Consider the following 27875-nt stretch of genomic DNA (forward strand, 5'->3'; position numbering starts at 1 on the left):
ACAAACTTTTTGTGAAACGTTTACAAACCACGGTTTTGTGAAATTATTCATCATTGTTATCTTTCACTTCTCAGATGCTGCAAAGCATCGTCTGGAAAAATCGCGTGAAAAACATTCATTCGTATCTCATTAGACTGGATTGAAGTTTTGGATGATCAATGAATAGTAGGCTGTGCCAAAAATGGCGAGGTTCATGGATTTTTCCTTAACTTTCTGAAAAGTTGTAATGAACTTTTACAAACACAAACGTGAAAAAAATGAAAATAATGACGTCACAAGGGAACGCTAGGCGTTTCTATGGTTACCAGTACCCATTTTCAAAAAAAATGGTCATATCTCGAAAACCACTGATAATAAAAAAATAAACGTTACATCAAAAGCTGCAGAAGTGACATATTTATATCTGCTTTAAGAACACTTTTTATTCTAGGACTACTTGAAAAATATTTATAAGCAAAAAACTGAATTTTACTATTTTTTGCAGTAGGGGAGATACAGGTCCTATTACACATTTTTCTCTTTTTTGCTCTCATTTCTTCAGCTCATGTCAAATAAGACAATTTTTTTAGAAAATACAGCCAAGGTCAATGTTTATTGACTGTGTCAATATCTTGAAAAACAAAACATGTTTTTTCACTTTCAGTGCAAAAAAAGCACATAAAAATGTGAAATAATAAAAGTTAGTGTCTATAGTCAGGTTCGTTATGTAATTTCGTTCAAAATTTTTGGAGATTAGCAAATCTATACATTTTCGGAAAGCTTAGACCATGAGGAATCCGAAAAACGTTGATTACATTTGCAGAGATGTCCCCATGACCGCCTTTTGAATTTCAAAATCGCCGCCGCAAAATATATATTTGATATATCTTGGCTCCTAATAAACTTAGAAACTTTATCAAACATGCTCATTCTATGTTTTAATGGTCAAGAAATTTATTAGAAGCATACCTAGATACCAAGCGTTAACCACTTTGCAATTATCCGCCATATTGCTTTTCAAAATGGCCGACGAAATTATATTTCGTTACGTTACTACTTATATACAGTGTTACGTCGTATTTGTCCGCCCACAAAAAAGTATTTGTCCGTAATTAAGTATAAAAAATGAAAATAATGAAATAAAAAAGTATTTATTCGTATTTGTTGTCCGCCTACTGGAAAGGCACCACACATGGAACAATCACTGCAGTGTATCAGAAAGCAAATGTTCCGGATAGTTGCACCAAAGCTCGAACTTACTGCAGCTAAGAACTTATCAATCCTTCCAAATCATGTGCCCATTAAGCCATGTGCCAAGCCAAAACCAGAACTTGACAACAGAGCGCGGAGGTTGGAGGCCAACACAACAGGTGTTGCTCAATCATATGAACTGACCCAGTTAGAGGGGGGTCACAGCATCTATACTTTGTTCAAAAAAGAGAAAATGATGAACAGAGCAAGATCCCCGGATGGGCAGGATACAAGTCACTCATCTCATCTTGCCAACCACTCACTCACGTTGGTACACTGCCCCTGCTACCTGAAGTTGCTCACGAGTGGCCTACTATGCTGACTGTGATTCTACAAGTATCTCAGCTGAAGACGTTAGTCGTTAGTCAGGGTACCCAACTGTGATAACCTTCGACATGGCCCTCTACCAAAAGGCAGTGCAGTTGCTAGACGCACGGGTCGACCTGAAAAGAGAAATTGTTTTCAGACTGGGTGAGCTGCATGCTGTGATGGCTGCACTAAGAGCTCTCGGAACTTCCTTTGAGAGCTTTGGGATTAATGATGCCTGGATCGAAGCCGATGTGTATGGATCTGCGACCACAAGACAAATTTTCAAGTGTGCGCACAACAAGAGAACTCTTCGTGCACACATCCACACTTACATAGCTTTGTAAAACTGGCCTTGGATCAGTTTTTCACAGAGAAGCCACATCTGAAGATTATCTGCTCAAAATCAGCAGATAAGGTCCAGGAGGCATGTACATCGTCAACTGATAACAGAAACATTAGCCCTGAATCCATCTCGACTGCTCATGACCATCTGGAACGAATCCTCATAGATGAAGATGTGATGCAGCAATCGAAAGCATGGGAAACGGAGAAGTCCTCTCATGCGATGTTCAAGTCAATGATGAACTATGTTCACCGTGTGGAAACGATCTTATTCTTTGTCGAGGCATCCCGAAATGCAAATCTCAATCTCCATTTGCAAGCTGGTGAGGAACTGATTAAGCCCTAGATCGGATGAAGTACAAGCGCCTTTGGCCACGGTATATTGCAGATATGCATGACCTGAAGATCAACCACCCAGAGACTTGGTGTGAACTTCACGAAAGGCAATGTGTCTATTACCAAGGGTGAGATCCCATTTGTGTCCATTGGTGCAGATTGTACACGCGAGCAGTTCAACAAGATGATGAAAGTCCGCTCTAGACTAATTGTCATTTCTAACAACATGCATGATGCTCGGCAACGATTTTTCCTGGCTGCACCAAAAATGTCGCGCCTCTCACAAAAGTTCAAAGAGCAGTTTGGAGACACTTCTTCCAAAAAAAAGTCACCTTGAAGTACAACCAGCCATTGTCAAGAAAGAGCATGAAGCTGTTGAAAAAATAAAAGCTACCATACTGAGTCACCGAAATCCATTCGCAGTTGAAGGTGATGAGTTGTATAACCTCATCACACACGCATGTGTTCCACAAGAAAATGTCCAACAGATCCTGACCGTCAATGAGCAGGGACAACATCTCTACAAAGAGTATGTTGCAGAACGCATTAATGGTGATGTCAACTTATGGGAACCATTTAAGAAGCAGAACAACTCCATGTACATTGTAAATGTCAAGAAACAAGAAGCAAACAGTAAAGGTTCGTGAGTAGTGGTCGATCTGAAAGAAACAAAAGATCTCTATGGGTGCTTCATGGTCCTATCCAGATCAAGCCGGGACATTGACCAGAAGAACGCTATCGGTAACTATGAGTTCACCCTCATACCGAGCGCACTATTCGCTCCAGATGGATCAGTTCTATCATGCACTGATAAATCAAAGCTCATCCATTGCCTGCAGCATCTGGTTGAAACTGATGGAACAGAGCATGATGCGCATGAACCAGCATCGGGTGGACAGAGAGTTGACACTGCTAATACAGAACTGTTACCATCAGCATCGCACATGAGTCAGAAAATTGCCATTGTCAATAGCATGGTGGTCGTCCAGAAGATGACAAAGAATACGGGGCCATCACGATAGTCAAAGATCTTAGCCAACACTTCAATGACAAGCTCATGACGTTGACAGCAGAGTTTGACGAGATTATTCTGTTGTTCGACACGTAGGCCTACAAGTCTGACTCTTTGAAGCAGAAAACCAGAGCAAGACGACGAAAAGACAAAGATCCCGCCTAATACCAAATCATGGATGACACCAGAATCAAGCACATACCACTGAGTAGGTTCCTGTCCCATGACCAAACGAAAGCAGATTTGACACAGTATCTTGCTGAGAAAGTAATCGGATACAACAAGCATTCTCCAAAGCTGGTGATAACTTCAGCGTCAGGCCACACCAGAAGCAATCGGAACATCACGTTTGAAGTGAACAATCACGAAAAAGCTGACACCTTGATGATCTGCCTCGCAGCATCAGCATCACAGCGGAGTCCTGGTGCGCAATTAGTCTTCTTCAGTCTGGACGCAGACGTTCTTGTCCTTGCTGTTGCAAACTACGACCAACTCTGCAAACACTTGTCCATTTCCATGCTATCAGGTACACTGGCGATCGCACCAAAATGGAGCGCTCTAGGACAAGAGAAGGCGAAAGCATTACCCGTATTCCATACTTTCAGTGGAGCTGATAATGTCGGCAGATTTTCAGAATTGGATAAAACCAAGTGGTTCCAACAGTAGGCAACTTGAAGGCAGGAATGGAAATAATCAGTGCACTTATGTAGTTACCTGAGGATGACACACTATTTTAGAATGTGAAAGAAATGCTGGCCAACTTTGTCTGCACGATGTAGCCTACTGCCCGAAGGCAAAAGGTGTCCACATAAACAACATTCCAGAACTGAGATGGCACCTGTTTTGCAAGAACTTGGCGAAGAATCAAAACTTGCCTCCAACAATTGGTGCATTAGAGGAGCATGTTGAACGCGTGTGAGTTCAGAGTCGTGTCTGGTGCAAAGCCACTATCATGTGGCGACAGCTCCTTGATCTACTTTGGCATGGCTACCATCACTCCATCAGCATGAAAGTGGGATTTCACCTATCACCACAAAGATTCTACCTGCATCACAAGTCATTATTCAGCTAGACGGATGCCAATGCAAAATCAATTCCTCAACCCAGAGATGTTCGTGTCGAAGGAACAACTTGACCTGCACCGACTTGTGCCTGTGTGGGACCGACTGCGAAAATGACGTTGACTGTTATGCTGGAAATAAGACTCAGGACAGCTGTTGGAAAATTGAATTGTTTTTTGTCTGTCCAAAATATGACAGTGGCATGCAGGCTTGCTTCGAATGAATTCCTTAGTCAACATAACTTAGCACTAGCATGTTGAATGAAGTTTATATCTCAACTAGTATGTAGTAATGTAACGAAATATAATTTCGGCGGCCATTTTGAAAAGCAATATGGCGACAATTGCAAAGTGGTTAAGGCTAGATATCTAGGTATGCTTCTAATGGATTTCTTGACCCTTAAAACATAGAATTAGCATGTTTGATAAAGTTTCTAAGTTTATTTGGAGCCGAGATATATCAAAATATATATTTTGCGGCGGCCAATTTGAAAATTCAAAATGGCGGCCATGCGGACATTTCTGCAAATGTAATCAACGTTTTTTGGATTCCTCATGGTCTAAGCTTTTCGAAAATGTATAGGTTTGCTAATCTCCAAAAATTTTGAACGAAACTCTTTTTTTTGACATAGTGAACCTGACTACTATAAACATTTTAATTTCCAAAATAAGATTAATTAGCATTGCATCAATAGCTCTCAATTGGGAAAGAGGCGTCTTCATAAGGGGGGTGCTAAACTTTTTTCCGCCACGGCCAAAATTCACTATTTATGTTGAAATAACTTTTGGAGCGGACATGTAATATAATGTTGCTAGAAAAGTAAACTTTATTTTTAAAACTTACAAAAGTTAATTCTTCAAGTGCCTTAACTCATTGCAAAATAAGTATTGGACGTTACTGTTTAATAGGTCCTTCAAATATTCATTTCAAAAGTGTGAAGGTGTGAAAGAAAAGCTTGGAAGTTTGGCGACATCATCAGAGCAGGTTACTAAAAAAAACTTTGCCGTTGTTGATTATAACTGGAGTTGAGGTGACAAATACCAAAGACACATTTTCGAAGTATTGCTTCATGTAGACTCTTTATTGACAGACATAAAACCAAAAACATTGTTGTCAGTGTTAAAATCTTGCAATTGCAAGCTATATATTTACTTTGTATTCGGTTGAATAATCACTTCATTAGCTAAGCAGTTTCAATAGAGCGTAAATGTAAGAGCGTATTCTTTACATGGTAGGCCTATAATTGAAGTAAAATTATTTCAGTGTTAATGTGACAAATTATGCAATTCGCATGTCGAATAGTTTTTAATAATTTTGGACTGTCCTTATCTTAAAAGTTTTGGCATATCTTTTTGGATCATAGTTCAGTTACTCCTGATTCTGTTTTTGGACTATGCTATGCTTACGAAAACCCGCAATCTTAACTGTAAGAATATCTGATACGCTAAACAGTATTGCCTGCAAGACGTGAAAAGTAAAATGTTAAACAGTTCAAGATTTAGATTAAGTAGATGGGAAGGCAAGGAAGCCAATCTTTGTGCCCACTTTCAGGCATGCCATTAACCTCATCTTAACCCTTTGCTTTTCAACGTTTTTTTGGAAGTTAACTGCTCAAGGGGGGGCCGTTTTTGGATCAAATTCAATCAGCTGTTACGTGTTATCCGCTGATGCTATTTCAACAGAAGTTGCACTGGTGTGAAAGCAAATCATTTGTTTATAAGTTTGAAAAGTCATTATTTTAAAATTTTATATGTTAAACTTGATATTTCAATTTTTGCAAAGGTACCCAAAAACGACAATTTTGATTTAACTTACCGCTATTTAATTACCATGCTAATCCGATTTCATGCAAACTTCTAAATAACAAAGAGCTCGATCGAACGCACGAAGTGTGTGTGCGGTGTGCCGAATCATTGCATTGATTAGAATTTACGACTTGCGAGCAAATCTTATTGTAAGCTACTCACTGATTCTAAAATAGTTACAATCAGAGTAACATTGTTACACGAATTTGAAAAAAAATCAAAACTGCGTTTGTTGTCTTACATTTTTATCCTAAACTAATGCATTCCGAAACTCATGGCTAGCTTCTAGTTTCATGGAACCAAATTTTTCATAAGTAACAGCTTAGCCTGCTTGAATAGCTGTTTACATCTTCGTTTGTGTATTTTAGGTCTACAATTGAGTTTGTAGTATGAATATTTTTAGTAGAGAGAAGACAATTGAACAATGAACATGTTGTTGAAATTATCTGAAATTTTTAAGTTCAAATTAGGTGCTTTTGAAATTGTGGATTTATGTCAAGTCGCATCACAAATATCATGCAGGCCACATCATAAGTCATTTCGCTTACGGGTGTTTATAAACATGACTCATAAATTACATCCACAAAAAATACAGCATTTACATCAACAAAGCTAAGTTCGAAGCTCACTTTTTATTGAAGATTGTGTCAATCAATTTGAAAATACATTTTTAGTCCGCCAGCGTCGAAATAATGCAACAGCGAATTGAGGAACAAGCGTAAACAAAGGAAATGTGAAATAACCCACAGTCAGCAAATCTACATAAATTTAACGTTTACAAATGTTGAATCAATGTAAAAGGACTGGATTGCTGACTGGGTCCTTATTGTTTGAAGCACTAAAAATACGCGTAAAAGCGACAACATCAGCAAGGCAGTGATTATGTTTCTGGCCAAAAAAAAAATAACTTTTGACTTCAAAGATAAAAATGATTATAACGAAGCTTCAAAGTTTGTCGTAAAAAAATTTACAGAGATACAATAAACATAATCATTTTGTGCCAGATTGTGAGAAGATTTCCTAGATTCTTTCCAACCATTTGCAGGATTGCAAATTATTTTCCATAACTTTATATTGCTAAAAAATGGCTTCTTTGTTGAAACAACGTGGCTACAATTCTATAAAAAATTCTTAGGCCTACTACATTGAAGTAATGACATTTTTTTTGTGATTTTGCTGATGACGTTTTACAATATCCGAGAAGTAAAAAAATAATAATGATGAATTATTTTACAAAGCCGTGGTTTGCAAGTGCTTCACAAAAAATTGTTGGGGGAAAATTTACTATTAGACGTAAAACGTTTGTAAAAGAAAATTGTCGGTTTACGTATTTATAATGTTTATTGCGCTGTTATCGAATTATAAACTGCATGTAGGCTATTGTCTACCTTTGTAGTTGCCGGCCAGCTTAGAGCAACATGCAAACTAAGCGTTTATGGTATTTGCATCGTGTTATGATTCTCGAAAATTTTCCACAAGGTCTTTATTTTTATCGTGATATTTTGTGCCTCTTCTGTCCTAAACTTGAAGTTATTGTGCAGCACAATCCACATCGGTTTTTAGACTCAGTCTTCATTGAAAATCTTTTGTGTGGTGCATCATTTCAAGTAGTGTCTTCCCCTAAACTGTTACACAAATCGCCCAGAACCAGGTTGATTATTATGTATCTTACAGCAGTTGAGAGCCGGTTATTGTATGTGTGGAATTATTACTGTAGATGTCTGACTAAATTCATGCCAAAGTCGAGCAAATTCTGCTTTCGGGATCCTTGCCGTTATTCACGGTATTTTTTGTTGATAAGTTTAGGCAGCATTTTTCAAAGATAAATGAAGACATCGGTATTGTTCGTCACTTAGATTTAGTTTTCTCAGCATTGTTTATTCATTCTTTGATCCACTAGTTTGTCCCACTTTTGGTATAATCGGATCGTTTATAAATGGCGGGTCTTCACAATAGCCGGCCTCTTATACATTGGCGCAACGTATTCAGATGTTGAATCAATGATGAAGAAAGCTGTTTTGTTGTTTGTCTTATGTGACGCCTAACTTTATGCCTCGTCTACATTACAAAATATTTTGTAATTCTACATTACAAAATATTTATTACAAAATATTTTGTAATGTACATTGTACATTTTGTTTGTACATTACAAAATATTTTGTAATGTAGATGAGGCATCATCATCTTTATTTTGCGCTCTTTGAAACAAAACACAGTGCACTGTGAAACAAAAATACAGGACATAACAACAAGTAGGCGACATAAAGCATTGAAAGGACGCCATCGAGTTAGCTGATACGTGTAAATGGAGCCTATCTCATAATTTTGAGTGTATCTCACAATTACTGTTTGCAAAAACGCTATTTCTCCGGCTTCTCCCAAAAGCATTTGCAGTGATACATTTCCTCAATTGCAAGTTTTGTCAATGAGAGCATTTCCATAGAACGTTTATTTCGAAACCAGGTTTTCGTGTCTTTATCCAAGAGAAAATTTCTTATTGTAACGTTTTTTATTCGTCAATGAATATTATCTGCTTGAAACAACTGTTTTGAATAGTTTGTGGCCTCCATAGCCTACTATTTTGATCGTGGATTGCTATTCTTCTTTGTAGAGCTGATAACGCAAAAAACGTTTGCTATTATTGTTTCTAATTAACAGCTTTGCGATCACTGGCTTTTCTTTGTAGCATAAGAAATAACGCGCTTTGTATTATTGAGGTCAAACAAAACAAAAGAAAGCAAGAGGATGTTTCTCTCTGCTCGCGCATATTGATGCACGAAGCAATTATGAGCTTATGGCTTGTTATCGCAATGTAATCCATTTCACGCTTTGCTGGAAGTGAGCTAGAAATAGCAAAAATTCACTAAAATCTTGAATTTACAAGAAAACTACACAACTTTTAGCATCAAATTTTATATCATCAGATCCGCCTGGCAATTTTAGGAAAAGTCAAGAAAAACCAAGTGCATGGCTTTACTGTGCTTCAAATAATTAAAGGAAATATGAGGGGGGGGCCAAATCTGGCCTCCCTTTGAGGAGCAAAGTGTTAATACGAACTGTTTTCGTATGCGAAAAGTACGTCACGGGCTAACTTAGCCCCGTGCTAATTAATCGCTAATAACAGGAGCTATCAAAATCACAAAGCCAAAATATTTTACAAGATAATAGCCATGTGTCTTGTGCGTATAGAAATTAAATTTTTACCCAACAAATTTATTGAAATAAAGTGTTGGAGATGAAAAAACGTCAGAAAGTCGGTTTTTATTCTAATTTCCCGAAAAGAGCTTCAAAATTAAAATTTTTGAATTATAACATAAAGTAATGCTATACTAAACAACAAATATTACTTTTGCTCATAAAAATAAGGCATTTTTGAGCGTTTTCACATTTCAAAGTAATTGCACTAACATTTATATTGCAATAACATTAACATATGTATATTGTATAACTACCATTGCACGAAAAGTGTCTAGCCACTTGAGACGAAATGCTTATTGTGAAAGGCAGGAAGGTAGAAAAATGACCAGTTTAGGTTTAGAAAATTCGCAAAGAATAAAAACTAAAAGTCAAGAAATTTCACATTTTTATCATATTTTCTTCTGTGAAATATTTCACTACTAGAGTGGAGCGTCCTCATAAAACCCCGTGTCGCTACAGATGGGGTTTATCTTCTTTGGGCTTCATCTGAGAGCTAGTAAGTGAAAGCTAAGCTCTGAGTCTCCCGATTGGACATTGTGATTATTTTGATAAGGTTTTATCAACATCAAATCATATAAAAGAACAACTTCACTTTGAGACCAGCGCATTTGTATCGAAAAATATAAAGAAATGCCATATTGACAGTATGTCAACATTTGTGACAATTGAGTTACCTAAATCCCTGCACTAATAAGGGTTAAACCAAAATTAAGCCAGGTTTGGTCAGCCTGTATTAAATTAAAAAGAAACCACAGTTTGCGCCCAAATAATTGTTTTCAACTGCAATACTAAAACTTGAGATGTAATATTTTTTACTTTTTTGTATGATGAAGGCATTTCAAGCATCAGAAACGAAGTATTTTTTTTGTCTTTCGCGAAGTGTAAGCAAATTATCAAACCTAAGTGTTTGTTCTATGTGTCGACTTTCATTCATCGTTTCCACGAGACTCCACTTTTCGTTCTGTAGTTGATAGATTGTTATGTATTTGTCTATCAACACACCAGGTGCTACATCCATACCAATTAACCTCTCCAACTCATGGAGTTCGAATGAAAACTTTCCGTCACCAACTTTTCTATAAATAATAGTGAATTTCTGGATAAAATTTTTGGATGATCAATGAATTAGTCGAAATGCGCTGAGTAGACCTCGCAACTGCACGTCTCTGTAAGAATATCATGTTGGTTCGGTCTATCTGGAAAAATATTTACGCTCGGGCTCTTTCTCTGCCTGTGCTGTCGCTGTTTTGCTTCTAACAGACATTTGTTTTATTTGCAAGCGTATTCCAATGGCTATTTGATGGATGTTCTCTATTATTGTCTGTAACAGGAGGTATCACAGGCATGTATAATATATGTTATACATGGATCAATCTACATGTGGTCCTTTGCGTACCACTAATCGAAAAAACACTACACTGAATTGCTTATTTATACTTATATAGTAATAAGGCGTTCAATAATAATAAGGTGATGAGGACCTTTAGGTCAAAACAGTGACGTCCTGTCTGCAGTTATGGATCAACATATATATGCGTTACGCATGTTATACAGTCCATAACCCGTCATCTACATCTACATCTTTTGGACTCATGTTGTCAACCTCCTCGTGGTGAGTCTCGGTAACTGCACAAAACAGGCTACTGACAACAAGGATAAACCCTCGGCCCCAGAGTTTGAAGAAGCCCAGAAGTCCCAACATCCTACAGCTTAACGTTGAAGGCCTTAAGACTGCTAAAATCGATGTCGTACAAAGAGTAGCTCAACGACAAAAGGCCCTTATCATCATCCTCCAGGAGACCCACTGCCACAGCGCAGATAGGCTAGTGATCTCAAATTACTCACTAGCTGGGTCAATCCTAAGCAGGACACAGGGTTTAGCCACATTTGTCCACGAGAAGCTGAACTGGAGACTGGTTGAACAATCCCCCTCAGAGCTTGAATGGCTAAGTGTGGACGTCAACGGCTACAAGCCACCTCCCTCGCCATTCACTCCGACGGCCATCCCAGTCTACCTCCACCCTGCCTCTATGCTGGCGATTTTAATTGCCAGCACGTCGACTGGGGATACCGCATCACCAGCCCTTCTGGTGCATGTCTGGCTAACTGGGCATCAAATAACAACTATGCCCCACTATACAACCCCAAAGACGAAGCCAGCTTTACATCCGGGCGATGGGGCACTGGAACAAACCCAGACATGGCCTTTGCTAACACTGGCAACGACAATCAGCTTCCGGACAGACGTGTGCTACAGAAGTTCCCTCGGTCCCAACACCGACCTTCTCTCATTACCGCACTACCGCTCAAGACACCAATTATGTATATGTCTATCAACACACCAGGTGCTACATCAATGCCAGTTAACCTCTCCAACTCATGGAGTTCGAATGAAAACTTTCCGTCACCAACTTTCCCATAAATAACAGTGAATTTCTGGATGATCAATGAATTAGTGGAAGTGCGCTGAGTAGACCTCGCAACTGCACGTCTCTGTAAGAATATGATGTTGGTTCGGTCTATCTGGAAAAAAAGATTACGCTCGGGCTCTTTTTTTTCCTGTGCTGTCGCTGTTTTGCTTCTAAGAGACATTTGTTTTATTTGCAAGCGTATTCCAATGGCTATTTGATGGATGTCCTCTATTATTGTCTGTAACAGGAGGTATCACAGGCATATATAATATATGTTATACATGGATCAATCTAAATGTGGTCCTTTGCGTACCACTAATCGAAAAAACACCGCACTGAATTGCTTATTTATACTTATATGGTAATAAGGCGTTCAATAGTAATAAGGTGATAGTAATAAGGTGATAGTAATAAGGTGATGAGACCTTTGAGGTCGAAACAGTGACGTCCTGTCTGCAGTTATGGATCTCCATATATATTTGCGTTACGCATGTTATACAGTCCATAACCCTACATCTACATCTTTTGGACTCATGTTGTCAACCTCCTCGTGGTGAGTCCCGGTAACTGCACAAAACAGGCTATTGACAACAAAAAGAGACACATCAGGGCGTCTCTGGGGTGCTAAAAGGATAAACCCTCGGCCCCAGAGTTTGAAGAAAGAAGCCCAGAAGTCCCAACATCCTACAGCTTAACGTTGAAGGCCTTAACCCTTTGAAGGTTGGGGGGGGGCTGTCAATTCAACTTTTTTGTATCAACAGTTGTATCTCTAAAACCACTGAGGCTGCGACTACGAGATTTCTTGACTTTTCCTAACTTTTATTCACCTCTATTGAGCTGAAATTTTGAGCGAATTTATAAATTATTGAGAGATTGAGAGATTATAAATTGAGAGATATAAGGCATTTCTCAGCACATCCTCTGAAATATTTCATATTCTATTGTTGAAAATTTTCCCGCCAGATGGATGAAAGCAATTAATTTGGCCCATGTCTCGTTAATCAAATGATTTAAATTGAGATTATGTAAAAAAAATTTAATCACAACAATGCAATGCATGTTTTTCATTACTCTATCAAAAAATACCAAATAATTCAAACGTCATATGTCACATCAACATTTCAACGTATATAAGCAGTTCTAAAACTTACATAGTTTTAATTTTCGGATATGCTCTGCGTGAATAGTTTTACAAAGTGAATCCCAAATTTTGAAACCGTGCCTTAAAAAATAACAGAGATATCACTCCTAAAGCATAAGAAGAATCGACAGCCCCCCCCAAACTGAGCAAGACTCCAGGGAGCCCAACCGCCTAAGGGTTAAGACTGCTAAAATCGATGTCGTACAAAGAATAGCTCGACGACAAAAGGCCCTTATCATCATCCTCCAGGAGACCCACTGCCACAGCGCAGATAGGCTAGTGATCCCAAATTACTCACTAGCTGGGTCAATCCTAAGCAGGACACAGGGTTTAGCCACATTTGTCCACGAGAAGCTGAACTGGAGACTGGTTGAACAATCCCCCTCAGAGCTTGAATGGCTAAGTGTGGACGTCAACGGCTGCAAGCCACCTCCCTCGCCATTCACTCCGACGGCCATCCCAGTCTACCTCCACCCTGCCTCTATGCTGGCGATTTTAATTGCCAGCACGTCGACTGGGGATACCGCATCACCAGCCCTTCTGGTGCATGTCTGGCTAACTGGGCATCAAATAACAACTATGCCCCACTATACAACCCCAAAGACGAAGCCAGCTTTACATCCGGGCGATGGGGCACTGGAACAAACCCAGACATGGCCTTTGCTAGCACTGGCAACGACAATCAGCTTCCGGACAGACGTGTGCTACGGAAGTTCCCTCGGTCCCAACACCGACCTTCTCTCATTACCGCAATACCGCTCAAGACACCAATTCCGAGTGAACCAGTCAAGCGGTGGAACTTCCGTAAAGCCGACTGGAATCGCTTTTGCCTCCTTACCAACAAGTTCACAAATGAGTTACCTCCACCTAACTGTCACAATGTGGACGAGGCCTACCAGGACTTTTGCAACACCATCTTAACATGTGCCAAACAAGCCATCCCTCGAGGTCGTAGAAGTAACTACACTCCGTGCTGGGATACACAGTGCGAGCGCCTCTACCAATCTTTTGTTTGCTCTTCAGGTGGTCGAACAACACCCTCAGCCGCCAAGGCTCTTCTGGAAAGACCCGATGCAAAAAGAAAAGAAAGCTGAACAGAAACTATCCAATCTATCAATCTCTCGCACTCAAGCCGTACAGCATGGAGCACACTCAATAACCTTACGGGACGATCAAGACAATCACCCCGACAATGTCCCATTCCTGCTAATAAGATCGCATCGCAGGTAATAAAAAATGGGATATATAAGCCATGTGATCGTGCCTCCGATCGGTTTGTTGCCAAAGAAGTGAAAAAGCTTTGGAAGATCAACACACCCGACCAGGAGAGCATTTCTAGCTCCTTCTCACGAAGCGAATTTAATGCTGCCCTCAAGCACCTAAAACCTGGTAAGGCCCCTGGTCCAGATAGGATATGTCCTGAGCTTATCATGCACGCTGGTTATGTTCTAAAGTCCTGGTTATGTGATTTCCTGTCGTCCTGCTTGCGCCGCCTCAAGATTCCTAAAGTATGGAGAAGATCTCTGGTCGTCGCGATCCCTAAGCCAAACAAACCACTAGACGATGCAAAGAGTTATCGCCCCATCTCCTTGCTCTGCATTCCTTTCAAGATCCTTGAGAGACTGATCTACGCTCGTGGCGAACCAATAATTGACCCACTGCTTCCCAAAGAACAAGCTGGATTCCGACACGGGAAGTCAACTGTAGACCAAGTCACACTACTAACTCAGGATATTGAGGAGAGTTTCTCGGCAAAAAAGAAAGCGTGGGTTGTTTTTATCGACCTAACAGCAGCCTATGACACTGTTTGGCACCGTGGCCTAGTCTACAAACTACTCCGCTTACTCCCTGACAGGCACATGGTCAAAATGATCATGGAACTCATCCACAACAGGAGTTTTTCCCTTACCACCGGAAGCGGAAAACAAAGTAGACTGCAGCGACTCAAAAACAGTGTCCCACAGGAATCAGTCTTAACTCCTCTCCTTTTCAATGTCTATATGCATGACCTACCATCAACAACATCTGACAAATATGCATATGCTGATGACTTGGCCATCTTGCACTCTGCGAAAGACTGGCAATCATTAGAAATGACGTTAAGCCAAGACATGACGACCATATCTGGATACCTTCACCAATGGAAAGTGAAGCTCAGCGAAAGTAAAACTGTTACGGCAGCCTTCCATCTCAACAACAGGGAGGCAAAACGTGACCTGAAAGTGACCGTTAACGGCAAAATTTTGACGCCCTGCCCAGAACCTACATACCTTGAGGTTACACTTGACAGGTCACTCACATACCGTCACCATTTACAGTCACTACGCAAAAAGCTGACATCTCGCGTCGCCCTGCTGAGGCGTTGGGCAGGCACAACTTGGGGTGCAGGTGCTGACACCTTGCGCACTGCAACCCTGGCTTTGGTCCACTCCACTGCTGAATACTGCGCCCCTGCCTGGTGCCGCAGTGCCCACACCCGCCTCATCGACAGCCTAATCAATGACGCATTGCGAACTGTGACTGGATGCCTGCGCCCAATTCCAACAAAGTATTTACCAATCCTTGCAGGCATCCAACCTGCTGAGCTTCGCCGAAAGGGAGCCCTTATACACCTGGCTCGCCGGGCGGGGGATCCTAACCACTTACTTCATGCAAAACTCAACATCCCACCTCAGAAATCTCCCGGCAATTAAAGTCAAGACACCCCTTTGTGCCAGCTGCTGTTGAATTACTACACCTATTCAGCGATCATGCCATCAGCGCAGCACACTTCATGGAAGTTATTGGAATGCAGCGTGGTTTGTCACCGACACGAAACTACATGGTTTCATACCTCACCCGGTGGCGCGCCCCCCTGGTATGGACCTGCCTCGGCCGACTTGGGTCAAGCTCAACAGAATCTGAACCGGAGTCGGTCGCTTCCATTCCAACATGCACAAGTGGGGTTTGGCTCCCTCACCGGCCTGCAAGTGCGGCGCGTAGGAACAAACTGCAGACCATGTCGTTCTCGAATGTCCCATCTATAAGGCACCAAATGGAACGCATGGTATAGCAACGCTGGATGAGGCTACACTCACCTGGCTCTCCATCACCTGCCCTGAAATTTGATTTGATCTAGTCTCAAACGAAAGAAGATCTACGCTGATTATGTGCGTTATACATCAACTACTATACGTGCACGCTGTACGTGGAACATAACAAGATCTTTGAAATGTTTCTCGGCAGCCGATTTGTAGCAAGAATTGACAGCGATAGACACCGTGTTTCGCCCATGAGGCTGGGCTCGTCAGTATCGCACCACTAGTGTTGAACTGTTTTATTCGCATCAGTAGCTCACGGTAGGCTACAAAAGATTGACACGGTGAGAGAGTACAAACAAACATAGCCAGGTCGAAGACTTTAGTAAACCGGCCTGCCACACCCCGCGGCGGCGGGGAGCGGCGTGATTTATGGGGTGACGATGCACCCGGAGGGTTAAGTCCACCAGCTTAGGTCGCGAGGGCCAGGCTGGGGAGTCGAGGTACCTGTGGAGGGAGAGTGTGGATCGAAACACTATATGGCCCGTCCGCAAATTTAGAATGGCGGAGCGGGCCAGGGAGACAGGCTCTTTCTGCATAGCCCAGAAAGAAGCCCTGGGACGGACCGGGCGACCGGTCGCGTGTGGACGCTGGAACCGGCAGTAATTGACCGCCGGGTAGCGCCCACGTCTCCTTCACGCGTCCTCACGCAGGTACTTTGACTCTTATACCCGGTCTGCCAGTAGGCAGAGCGGATAAAATTGGGGTCTCCCACGAGGAAGAGAGTCGAACCATTTAAGGATAATTTGGCTTTCGTGGCAGACGAATATTCAATAAAAATGTGGAGCAGAGGCTCGATGAATCAATACACTGTAATCAAAAAAAAAAATATATATATATATAGGTGGGAGTGTAATTAATACTCATTGGAGAGAGTAAGCTTTCATTCGGCGAGCACGGATGTGCACTGGCCAGACGTTGAGGCAGGTTCACCCAGCTGGGTCGGGGAGGCTAGCGATCGAAACCAGAGGCACTGATAGGCTACATTACCGGTAAAAATAAAAAATTGGGTTAGAAGTTTTGAGGCTGCATCGAGTTGATCAGGAGATCGTGTTGATCAATGCATTGAAAGCGGAGCGATGTTGATCCGAGCGGGCAAGAACAGCGTTACAAGGCGAAAGCAGCGTATGACAGTTCGAAACAATTGATTGATTAGTACATAGAGAATCTAGTGAGGATTGAAATTGCTTAATTGCTATTAAACCAGTCTCAAGTCACAATGTACATAAGGTATTTTATTTCCTTCCTTTTTACTTTAGAATGGTTGTTTTTGAAGAGACTGGAGTATCATATAAAAGAAATGGCGCAGGTTTATAGAAATAAGGTGATGACATAAGGTGATCAATTTTAAGCCAATATTGTTATAAGGTTATAACGTCTAAACGGTTTGCTGTCTTGCGCTCTCGGATACTTACTGCAACGTTATTAGGGAATAAGTTTCTGATCGCTGATGTCGTCTTTTCTATGACGTAGCCCCTCCACAAGTGAGCCCGGCGTTCCAAGCTTTCCAGACGCGGAAGGATCCTTTGATTGAGAGGGAAGCCACTTTTCTAGCCACCTCTGCTACCCCACGAGAAGGAACGCCCAAGGCCGTCAGAGCTCGAGAGCTCGTCGGGGCATAGCTCCCGAGGGAGCCTACGACGAACGGAACTGACAGGACGTCCCTGCAAGGGCGCTTCCTGTCTTCCTTTATGTTGACACATAACTCGCCGTACTTGTCGTGTTTCCTGTCGGCGGCTTTTCGAAGAGAATCCGCGCCGTTGTCGAACGGACATGTGACGTCACATACGACCGTGACACCGTCAGGGCGTTGCAAGACGATGTCAGGACGCAGATTGGCACCGCCCGCTTCCACGTGCTGTGGAACCGTACTATCTATGGAAAGCCCGGGCTGTCATTCGGCAGGCACGTGCCCCACGATCTCTCTCAATACTGAATTGTGTCGTTCCGTGACGACAGTCATCACGGTAGGGCAGTGATTCAATATGTGGTGGAGAGTCTCTTCCGCTTTCCCACACGCACGACACATGGAAGGTAGGTAACGGCGGCCATGGCTTGGTTTTGATTCAAGTGGCATTAGATTTAATCTAGCTTTGTACGCAAATACTCGGTCCGCGTGATCCAGGAGCTCCGGGCGCCGGGTGCAGGAATTTGAAAATCCGGACAGGCAGTGGGCACTGACCGTCTTGCCTTGGTCAGGTTTGGATTCCCACTGTCTCCTCCACCACAAGTCATTGTGTTGTTGGAGGGTCGGCACCACTTTTTTCCTTATAGGAGGGGTGATTGTGGAGCTCCCCGCGGCCAACTCAAGGCCGCCATCCGGGCGGGCGGACCAACGTACGTTCAGGCGACGGGTGGCCGCCGGGACACGGCCTCACAGGCTCTCGCCTGTAGGGCACGGTCTAGGACGGGCGTCGTCAGGAGGGGGGTCACTATTCAGATAACTGGCCAGTTGGTCAGTCGTAGGATCTGGAGTGCCGAACCTCAGACAGGCATGACGCCTAAGCTGCCCGAGAGCGACGGCAGAAACAATGCTGTCAGGTGACGTCAGCATCTTGAAAGCATGAGCTAGCGAAAGCGTGTCACTTTCGCGACACAAGTTCGTGATGCCCAAACCTCCCGATGCAGGCCTACAATAAAAGAACGCGCTGCAGGCCTACTTGGGAAGACGCCACGCCACTTTCAAACACCGCAAAACCAGTCGGTCAAGCTTCAGAAGCTCATACTGTCTAAAGCGCCGCACTCGCAGATGGTATGACGCGGACGGGAGAATGATGGAAGTGAGTGCCAGAAGTTTCTGGCTTGGGGTAAGAAAGGATTTCATCAATAAGGAAATGTGCTTCTCCAGAATGGAGATGAAGGGTTGGGTTAGGGATGCGTCCGAGGCGTAACCGGTTCGAGCGCCGAGGTATTTATACGTCTCGCCTTTGGGGATGACTCGAATTTCCTCCCCGGCAAGGGAGAAAGGTTTCGGGTCGACCCGCAGACGGGACGCCGACACTTTCCCATAGGAAAGGGTGCCACACTTGCGTGGGTTGAACCGTAGCCCGGACCAGGAAGAGAAGGGTTCAGTAGCAGATAGAGAGATCATCTGCTCGCGATCGGAAGAAACGAGACAGATGTCGTCCGCATAAGCCATACAACGCACTTTGATGTCGTCTTCTTTGGCAGGAAGGTTGTAGCCGCAATCCGTTTTGTCACGGACGCCCCTGAGGAGCACCTCGATGACCAAATTGAATAGCAGCCCCGACAACGGGCAGCCCTGACGGACTCCCCGCCCCACAGGGATACGATCGGTTTCACCATTGCCGCAGCGGACGGTGCAGGTGTTGTCGACGTATATGTCGGAGATGCACTCAATAAGGTCTGTGGGGGCGTCGAAATGACGCAGGACCTCGGCTATGCATTCGTGCCGGACACTGCCAAAGGCGTTTCGAATGTCCAGAAACGCAACTGACACAGGCCTTTTGCGTGACTGTGCATCCGAGAGGATGGTGTCGAGCATGAACACATGCTCATAGACGCCCTCTGTGGGCATGAATCCCTTTTGCTCTCGGCTGATAACATTCCCCTCCACCGCCCATCGCTGCAGGCGCCGGGCCAATACGGCGGCGTAGATTTTATAAATGTTTCGGCAAATGGAGATGGGCCGCCAGTTGCTGACGTCGTGCAGGTCACCCTAAGGGTCTTTACATATGAGTGTGATCCTGCTGGTTCTCCACTGGTCCGGTACACGACGGTTGATCTGGCAGGTCTCGAAAAAGCTGGCCAAGGGTCCCCCTCTTGGGTCCAGGGTCTTCCAGAAACCGTAGGACAATCCGTCAGAACCAGGGGCGGAACCGACATCAAGCGACTGGAGGACCGCCTCCACCTCCCGGGCCGTAATGGGACCTTCACCGTCATCGACGGGGAAGAGGTTTACACCATCATGCTCGTAACTGTGGGAGTTCATCCACTCGGGCATCTGCGAGCAACTCCCAGCTTCAGGAGCGGTCAAGTCGCGTCGAAATCTCTCCTCAATTTCTTGAGGTGGGATTTCGCAACGACGGTCACTGTTTTTGCCTTCAACGATCCGGCGGACCGTTCCCTTCGCGTCCCGCGAGAAGGCGGCTCGCAACCCCACGCCCTTACGATATCGGGCTCCGTTCCCGCGCGAACCCCCGCCGCCGGACCGAGGAGAACCCCCGTTCGAACGACGGCGAGCCGCGCGAGCCCGGGCGCCACGATTGAAGCGTGGTTTGCGAGGACGTGTCCTCTTGGGCGGCGAAGTGCCAACGGTCCACTCTTCCAATTCAATGCAGAACTGGTCGAAATTTATGCCACCCGCTAAAGTAAGGTTCACTAAACTGCAAAGAGCCCGCCTGGAGCTCTTCGTCTTACTTTCCCTGACAAGTTCAACAGGGTCTTGGATGGATCGTTGAGTGTTGGGTGTGGTGGACATCCCTGGGGTAGTCTGCGGGAGTCCGGAGTCAATCGTGGTTTGGTTGCATGCCATGGCGTCACTTCGGGGTCGAGTCAAGGTTTGGAAAGGGATAGTTGACAGGAAATTAGTGTGGGTGGTTTGGGTAGGTGGGGTAAAAGGCTGGGCTTCAGCAGACAGCGTCGAGGTACAAGGTTGTATTAGAGGGATGGAAACAGGATTAAAGGGTAAGGAGGAGTGAGATGGGTAGCGTTGGAGAGACTTGGAAGAAGAAGTCTGCATGGGCGGCTTGGAAGAGCTGATTGAGTCCCCAGCTTCATCTCCGGTGGAAGCCGTCAGAGGCAGAGAAGAAGAAGAAGAGGGACGCGAAGCCGGCTTGGATAGACCGAGCGAGTCCACTGCCACGGCTCCGGTGGAGGTCGGCTTGCGCAGAGGTACATGTAGAAAAGGGTTCGCGCTAACAGTAAGGCCGTAACAGTCCGTGGTCGGGCTATCGGGCGAAGAATTGGAGGAAGAGGAAAGAGATTCGCTGTTCGACGAGTCAGACGAGTCGGAAGAGTCCCCACTTTCCGACCCAGGTCCGACCGAAGACAGACGAGGAAGAAACAACACATCTAGGTCAGGCAAGCTGTCAGTGTCAGCAGGGCTGAGCGAAGTCTTGCCTGGATGAGATAGAACAGTACGGAAAAGTTCAGGCATAAAGTCAGGCGGGGGGGGGGCAAAGTGGAAGTGCTGTCTAGGCCTTGGCGCCAGAAGACTTGAGAACGGATGACAGAGGAAGGAGGAAGAGGGGATGACCCCTCGACCGATTCGCTTGCAATTGAGGGCCGGCGCCTTCCACGCCTGACAACAGAGGTGTAGGAAAGCCCAGGCTTGGTCATCATAGGGGGTCTGGTTTGGCTCTCCGAGGGTGTCGGGTCATTGCTCGGCCAGGGAAGGCAGGTTGGCAATTGAAGGCCCTCGGGGCAGGATTGCCAGTGCTCTTGGGCCCCATCCAGCTGCAGGTGATCAGGAACTCGGCGCGCGAACCGTGAAATGCTCGCATATGGTCCTGATACGCCTGCACATCTCGGTAAGGTTGAGATGCCCTCCTGCAAGTGGAGAAAGGACAGAGAAGGGGGAATAGATTCGGGAGGGTGAGGCGAATAGGGCAGACGGACTGCAGTCTATTCGACCTCGGGAAGGGTGACTCGAAATGGGTGGGGTAGCCACGATGTTGTGCGGAATTGCGGATCGGACACTCGCCACCGTGACGAAGTGACGAGTTCGCAAAAAGCAGTGAGTCTACCGGGGAGGCTTCACCATCTGGGTTGAGTGAGTGACCACTCACAGGAACCTGCTTCCTCGTCGGCCAGCCTAAGCTAGTGGACTGAGAAGGTGGGAAGGAGAAACCAACACCGGCCAGGTTATCTCTAGAAGTCTTCAAACCTGTACGACTTGAAAAGCGAGACATGGTTTAAATAAAATAGTTCTAAAAAGCTGGTTATTACAAATTGTTTAAAGTTTAAAGCGACGTTTCTATGTTTTGGAAAGTTAACTAACAATTTAAATAACAAGTGACAGATTGCAATCGAATTGAGGGTTGAATCAGAGATTTGCTAAAGAATTGACAAATAAAATAAAATAAAAAACAATTTACGTTGATTCTATGTTAATGAATAATACTAAAATGGAAATGTCGGTTAAAGTTGAAAAGAAAACAAAGTTTGATTACGAATTAGTGAGACAGATTGAAAAAGGATAATTAATGCTTTAAGAGCAATTGTTTGAATTTTCGATTGTGATGTCACGATTAAACTTTATGCCAGCTGGCAGAGTGACCATACGAGATACTTTACGGCTAAAATACAGGACAACAATAAAATATACAAGTCAAAAGGTCGCAAAATTGGTAGAAAACAATCAGTTTAGTTCAAGGATGAAAGATTCCAGATAAAAAGAAAATATGAACAACGTTTAATTTAAGATTAAGAGGAAAGAAAGAAATTTATATTGAAAGATCACTGGCAACACTAGGATTTTCGAAGAATTAATGCTAAAAGGCTATGATAAAGAAAATGGTCAAAATGGGTGAAAATTTGGGTAAATTAGATGGGTCAATTAGCTTATTTTAACAGAAATTTAGAAAGCACACAAGCTGGTTACACAATATAACTAAAATTATTCGAATTGATAAAAACTGACAATATTGATGCAAAGATGTTCAAAAATTAGGCTAGGATTTTTTGGTTTTTAAGTGTTGCAACTGGAATTGAATTTATTTATGAAAATTACTATAAAACAACAAAACACAAATAATTACAGTTTTTAAAGTTTTTTTTGATCTTCTTTCTTCTTAAACCAAAAATTAGTGTGATCTTCGGGGTAAAAATGGGGGTAACAAGCCCGGGCTGGAATTGCGAATCCCGGTGCTTGATAGGGGTGGGAAAGGTTAGCTAGGGTAAAGATTGGGTATTAAGGTATTCCGTGTTGATTGGGTAGGGTACTAAAGACTTGAGGTTGACGAATTTCCTTTCTTTAAATTATCGAATGGTTTGAGACTGAGTAGGTCACCGTACTTTTTACTGGCAGCTAGCAAATTTACTGTTTCTAAAACTGATAATTTTCTTTTTGCTGAGAATTCTTAATTTCAACTTTACTGACCAAGTTTTGATTTCGTTTCACTGCAGAACAACAAACTGACTGATTTTCCCCAATTCAGTGCTCAGCCTTGTGCTGATAGCCGGGAAGAACGCCCCTCTCTTCACAAAACAAGTAAAATGTTATCGTTATATGTGTTTAACTTTGGTTCAGTTTCAAAATTGACATTTTGTAAGCACAAAACTTATCGTAAATCACGAAGGTTACACCACAGTCTCTATATTACTAGTCTGGAAGCTCAATCACGTTGCCTCATGTCGGAGACTGTATTTTCTAAACATACCGAGCAACACCAATCTACTGCACCACTAATTACCAGTCAGTTTAACTCTTATCTTTGTGGAAACAAAGAAAGAGCCAACAAAACCAGCAGGCCTGAACCTGATAATTGAATGAGGCTGTTCACCAGGCATTAAATTAAATGATATGAGATGTTCTACTGGTGCAAATTAAGCTAAACTATCACAAGATGTATACAGTGACAATCTGCTTTTATTCCGACGTTTCGTCAATCAGACACGACTGACTTCTTCAGGAGGCTAGACCAGGTAGTGACTACCTGTCTAGCATGGCAAAACATAGGACATATTGCTGAAAACAACTAAACATGCAAAATGAAAATTCAACTTCCGGACAAAAACTTATCGCGCGCAAAGTTTGAAATAAGTTAGAAAAAAGGAGGACTTAATTGCGATCAACAAGAAACTTAAATAACAACAAGATAGGAAAGTGAACGGCATGAGTCATGAGTCGAGTTTTGTACGCACTACTGCACAGTTTTACAATCAGCATGAAACCAATTTAAAAAACGTCAAATCAGCACTTACAATAGTTTTTTGTAGATAGCGGGAAAAGAGATGCCATCATTGCGATTCATTACATGAGGCTTTTGATTGATGAACCATCTTTCAGAAAACATTCGCTTTTTATAATCACTTTCAACTTTTAGAATGTTAGAATTGCTCCAAGTTATTTTATGATCTGAAGTTATGGCATGCATGCAAGGAGCAGAATGTTCAGGGCGTTGATATTTGAAAGCTCTTTTGTGTTCATTAATGCGAGATTTGAGATCTCGTTTTGTTTGGCCAACATAAATTAAATTGCAATCATCACAAGAAACTTGGTACACTAAACCTGAGATTTCGCTTTGATTCAAGGGGTCTTTTAAAGACGGCAAAAATTTACTTATTGTCAAAAAAGGTTTCAAAGCGACTTTTACACCAATTTCATTTAAGATACGCTGAATTTTTTCAGAAACTCCCTTAACATAAGGTAAAGAAACAAAAGACTTATACTGGGTAGATGAGAGTACTAAACTTTTAGGTTGTCGTTGGCAAGCATGCTTTCTTGGAAATCCATTGAGGCTCAAAGTATTGTGTAATGCTTTGTTCTGTCGTGAACGTTCATGCGGATCTGCGACATGTGTGTCAATGCGGTCATACAATCAATTATGGACAGTTCTGAGTATCATAACAAACTCTCTGAACTTTTAAATGACAATACTACATATAAAATTTTAAGACGTAGACCTAATCCTATTGCATCTATTGAAAAATCTGTAAACAAACTAGTTTGGCGATTTGCAACTCAACGAAAAATCACCATGCCAGTTTATCATCGTCTTAAGTGTAATAAGAGTGTAACTCCGAAAATCTATGGATTGCCCAAAATTCATAAAAACCACACCCCTCTTCGACCCATCGTGTCCTTTATCGGTTCGCCTACTTATAACTTATCGAAATTTTTAATTGATATTTTATCGCCATTGTTGAACCAAGAATACACTGTAAAAAATTCATCTGAGTTTGTACAATTAATCAAAAGCACCTCTGTTGATTGCAATAATTGCTTTGTTTCTTTTGATGTTGTGAGCTTATTTACTTCCGTTCCTCTCAAAGAATGTTTGCAGATTATCTCTCAATTACTTTAGCAAGATAAGTCTTTACACGAACGCACTAAACTTTCTATCAATGACGTCACAGAAGCTTTGAAATTGTGTTTTGAGTCTACTGTATTTTGTTATAATAACGTTCTTTATCGTCAAATTTATGGTACGCCGATGGGTTCTTGCATTTCCCCGGTCGTGGCTAACATTTTCATGGAATACATTGAGCGCACTGCCATCACTTCATTCCATACACCACCGCAACTTTGGGTGAGATATGTAGATGACACTTTTTGCATTATAAAAAAGTCTGCGGTCAACCAATTTCATCAACATTTGAATAGCATACCTTCTTCAATTCAATTCACAACAGAACATGAAAAAAACAACTCCATATCATTTTTAGACGTCTCAGTTATTCGTCATGATGCCACAAACACGTTGACCACTACAATTTTCAAAAAACCCACACACACTGAAAGATATTTAAATTTTAATTCACACCATCCCAAACATCAAAAACTTACTGTAGCTAAAACTTTGTATGACCGCATTGACACACATGTCGCAGATCCGCATGAACGTTCACGACAGAACAAAGCATTACACAATACTTTGAGCCTCAATGGATTTCCAAGAAAGCATGCTTGCCAACGACAACCTAAAAGTTTAGTACCCTCATCTACCCAGTATAAGTCTTTTGTTTCTTTACCTTATGTTAAGAGAGTTTCTGAAAAAATTCAGCGTATCTTAAATGAAATTGGTGTAAAAGTCGCTTTGAAACCTTTTTTGACAATAAGTAAATTTTTGCCGTCTTTAAAAGACCCCTTGAATCAAAGCGAAATCTCAGGTTTAGTGTACCAAGTTTCTTGTGATGATTGCAATTTAATTTATGTTGGCCAAACAAAACGAGATCTCAAATCTCGCATTAATGAACACAAAAGAGCTTTCAAATATCAACGCCCTGAACATTCTGCTCCTTGCATGCATGCCATAACTTCAGATCATAAAATAACTTGGAGCAATTCTAACATTCTAAAAGTTGAAAGTGATTATAAAAAGCGAATGTTTTCTGAAAGTTGGTTCATCAATCAAAAGCCTCATGTAATGCATCGCAATGATGGCATCTCTTTTCCCGCTATCTACAAAAAACTATTGTAAGTGCTGATTTGACGTTTTTTTAAATTGGTTTCATGCTGATTGTAAAACTGTGCAGTAGTGCGAACAAAACTCGATTCATGACTCATGCCGTTCACTTTCCTATCTTGTTGTTATTTAAGTTTCTTGTTGATCGCAATTAAGTCCCCCCTGTTTTCTAACTTATTTCAAACTTTGCGCGCGATAAGTTTTTGTCCGGAAGTTGAATTTTCATTTTGCATGTTTAGTTGTTTTCAGCAATATGTCCTGTGTTTTGCCATGCTAGACAGGTAGTCACTACCTGGTCTAGCCCCTGAAGAAGTCAGTCGTGTCTGATTGATGAAACGTCGGAAAAAAAGCAGATTGTCACTGTATACATCTTGTGATAGTTTAGCTTAATTTGCACCAGTAGAACATCTCATATCGTTTAATCTTTGAACCTGACACTCTGCAGAGTTTTTTTTTTACTGTAGAAGTAAAATTTGTGAGTTTGTGGAAAATAAAATACAACATCGTTGATATTATGAGTTGAAAAGCGAGGAAGATTTTTTATTGTGAAGTTTTCGCCTTTTCCACACTGAAAGCCTCCGAGTAACAATTAGGAAAAACGTAAGGATCAATTCGTCCTTTTTAGCTTAAGATCAGACAAGTTCACGTAAAATGGATTTTATTGCAAAACTAAGCATTTCGAAGAAGCGATTTGTATAATTAATGACACAACAACAAGTATTTGACAGCAAAGAACCTGTACATCTACTGTATATAATAACTAATTGTGGAACATTTTGGAGTCATACTTACTGATTTCACAATTATCCCCAGAGACATGATTCGGACAACCACAAAGAAATCCATTTCCTCTTCTGTTGCAAATTCCGCCGTTTAAGCACGGGTTGATATCACATGGTCCAAATTCTGAATATAATTAAGAAAGAACCTTTGATGAACCATGTGTGTCGTATAACAGGCTATAGATAAATTATACGATATAAAGTTTGCAGGTTATGTATAACACCTCAGATTATTGGTGATGATTTTATGAGCTTGACTCCTGAACTAATTTGTTTGTTATCAAATGATAATAAAATGTCAAAAATAAATCAACAGTTCGCTTTGCTTTTTTACAGTTGTTTGAATACATTATTACAGGCGTAGGCTATAGCTTTACAGATGCTCCTGTGGGGTTAGAGTTCTGCTTTATGTTTAGTATGATATCTTCCAACTTTTGCTTTTGTATTTGTTTATATTTTAAAATGTAGTATCAACTCTGGAAAAAAATCATATAGATGTAACATCATGTACAACATCATATACAGTATACCATCAAATCATATATTTAGGTGTAACATCATATACACTATAACTTAGCATCATCAAATCGTATATATATATATATAAAAAAACAATGAAAACTATCAATACTACAAAAAAGTGCTCAATGCTAAGCAAAAAAGCAAAGCAGAGCAAATTAAATCAAATATAGTTATTACTATCTGAAGCCTTTACAAATTGTTTCACCTAACGGATCATCAGAAGGTCTGTAAAAACATGTAAACAGTGAAGAATCGATAATTCTGAAAAGATATTAAATATTACAACTGTAATTTAATCTGCCAAAAAAAATCTCTAAACCTGTACTTCCTGAGGAGATATTAAATATTACAACTGTAATTTAATCTGCAAAAAAAACCTCTAAACCTGAATTCCTGAAAAGATATTAAATATTATAACCGTAATCCAATCTGCAGAAAAAACTCCAGAACTACTAAGGACAGCCTCCATCCGCCACGATAAAGTTTCAATCAATTTGTTCCAATGGAAACCAAGCAACTGATGGCAACATCTATGACATCACAAAGAAGCAAAATGCT

The 27875-nt window shown here is 41.9% G+C and overlaps 1 long non-coding RNA gene across 2 annotated transcripts in view; it reads right to left on the minus strand.

Annotated features, from left to right (window-relative positions):
• Nucleotides 1-27875, minus strand: part of LOC145769211 (uncharacterized) — an 81923-nt gene that overhangs the window by 50867 nt on the left and 3181 nt on the right. For both annotated transcript variants that reach the window (XR_014288991.1, XR_014288992.1), the window contains exon 3: nucleotides 26806-26919. This is a non-coding gene — a long non-coding RNA (uncharacterized LOC145769211). The remainder of the gene's footprint in view (nucleotides 1-26805; nucleotides 26920-27875) is intronic.

Source organism: Aplidium turbinatum, chromosome 1 (assembly GCF_918807975.1).
Source record: "Aplidium turbinatum chromosome 1, kaAplTurb1.1, whole genome shotgun sequence".
NCBI classification, from domain to species: Eukaryota; Metazoa; Chordata; class Ascidiacea; order Aplousobranchia; family Polyclinidae; genus Aplidium; species Aplidium turbinatum.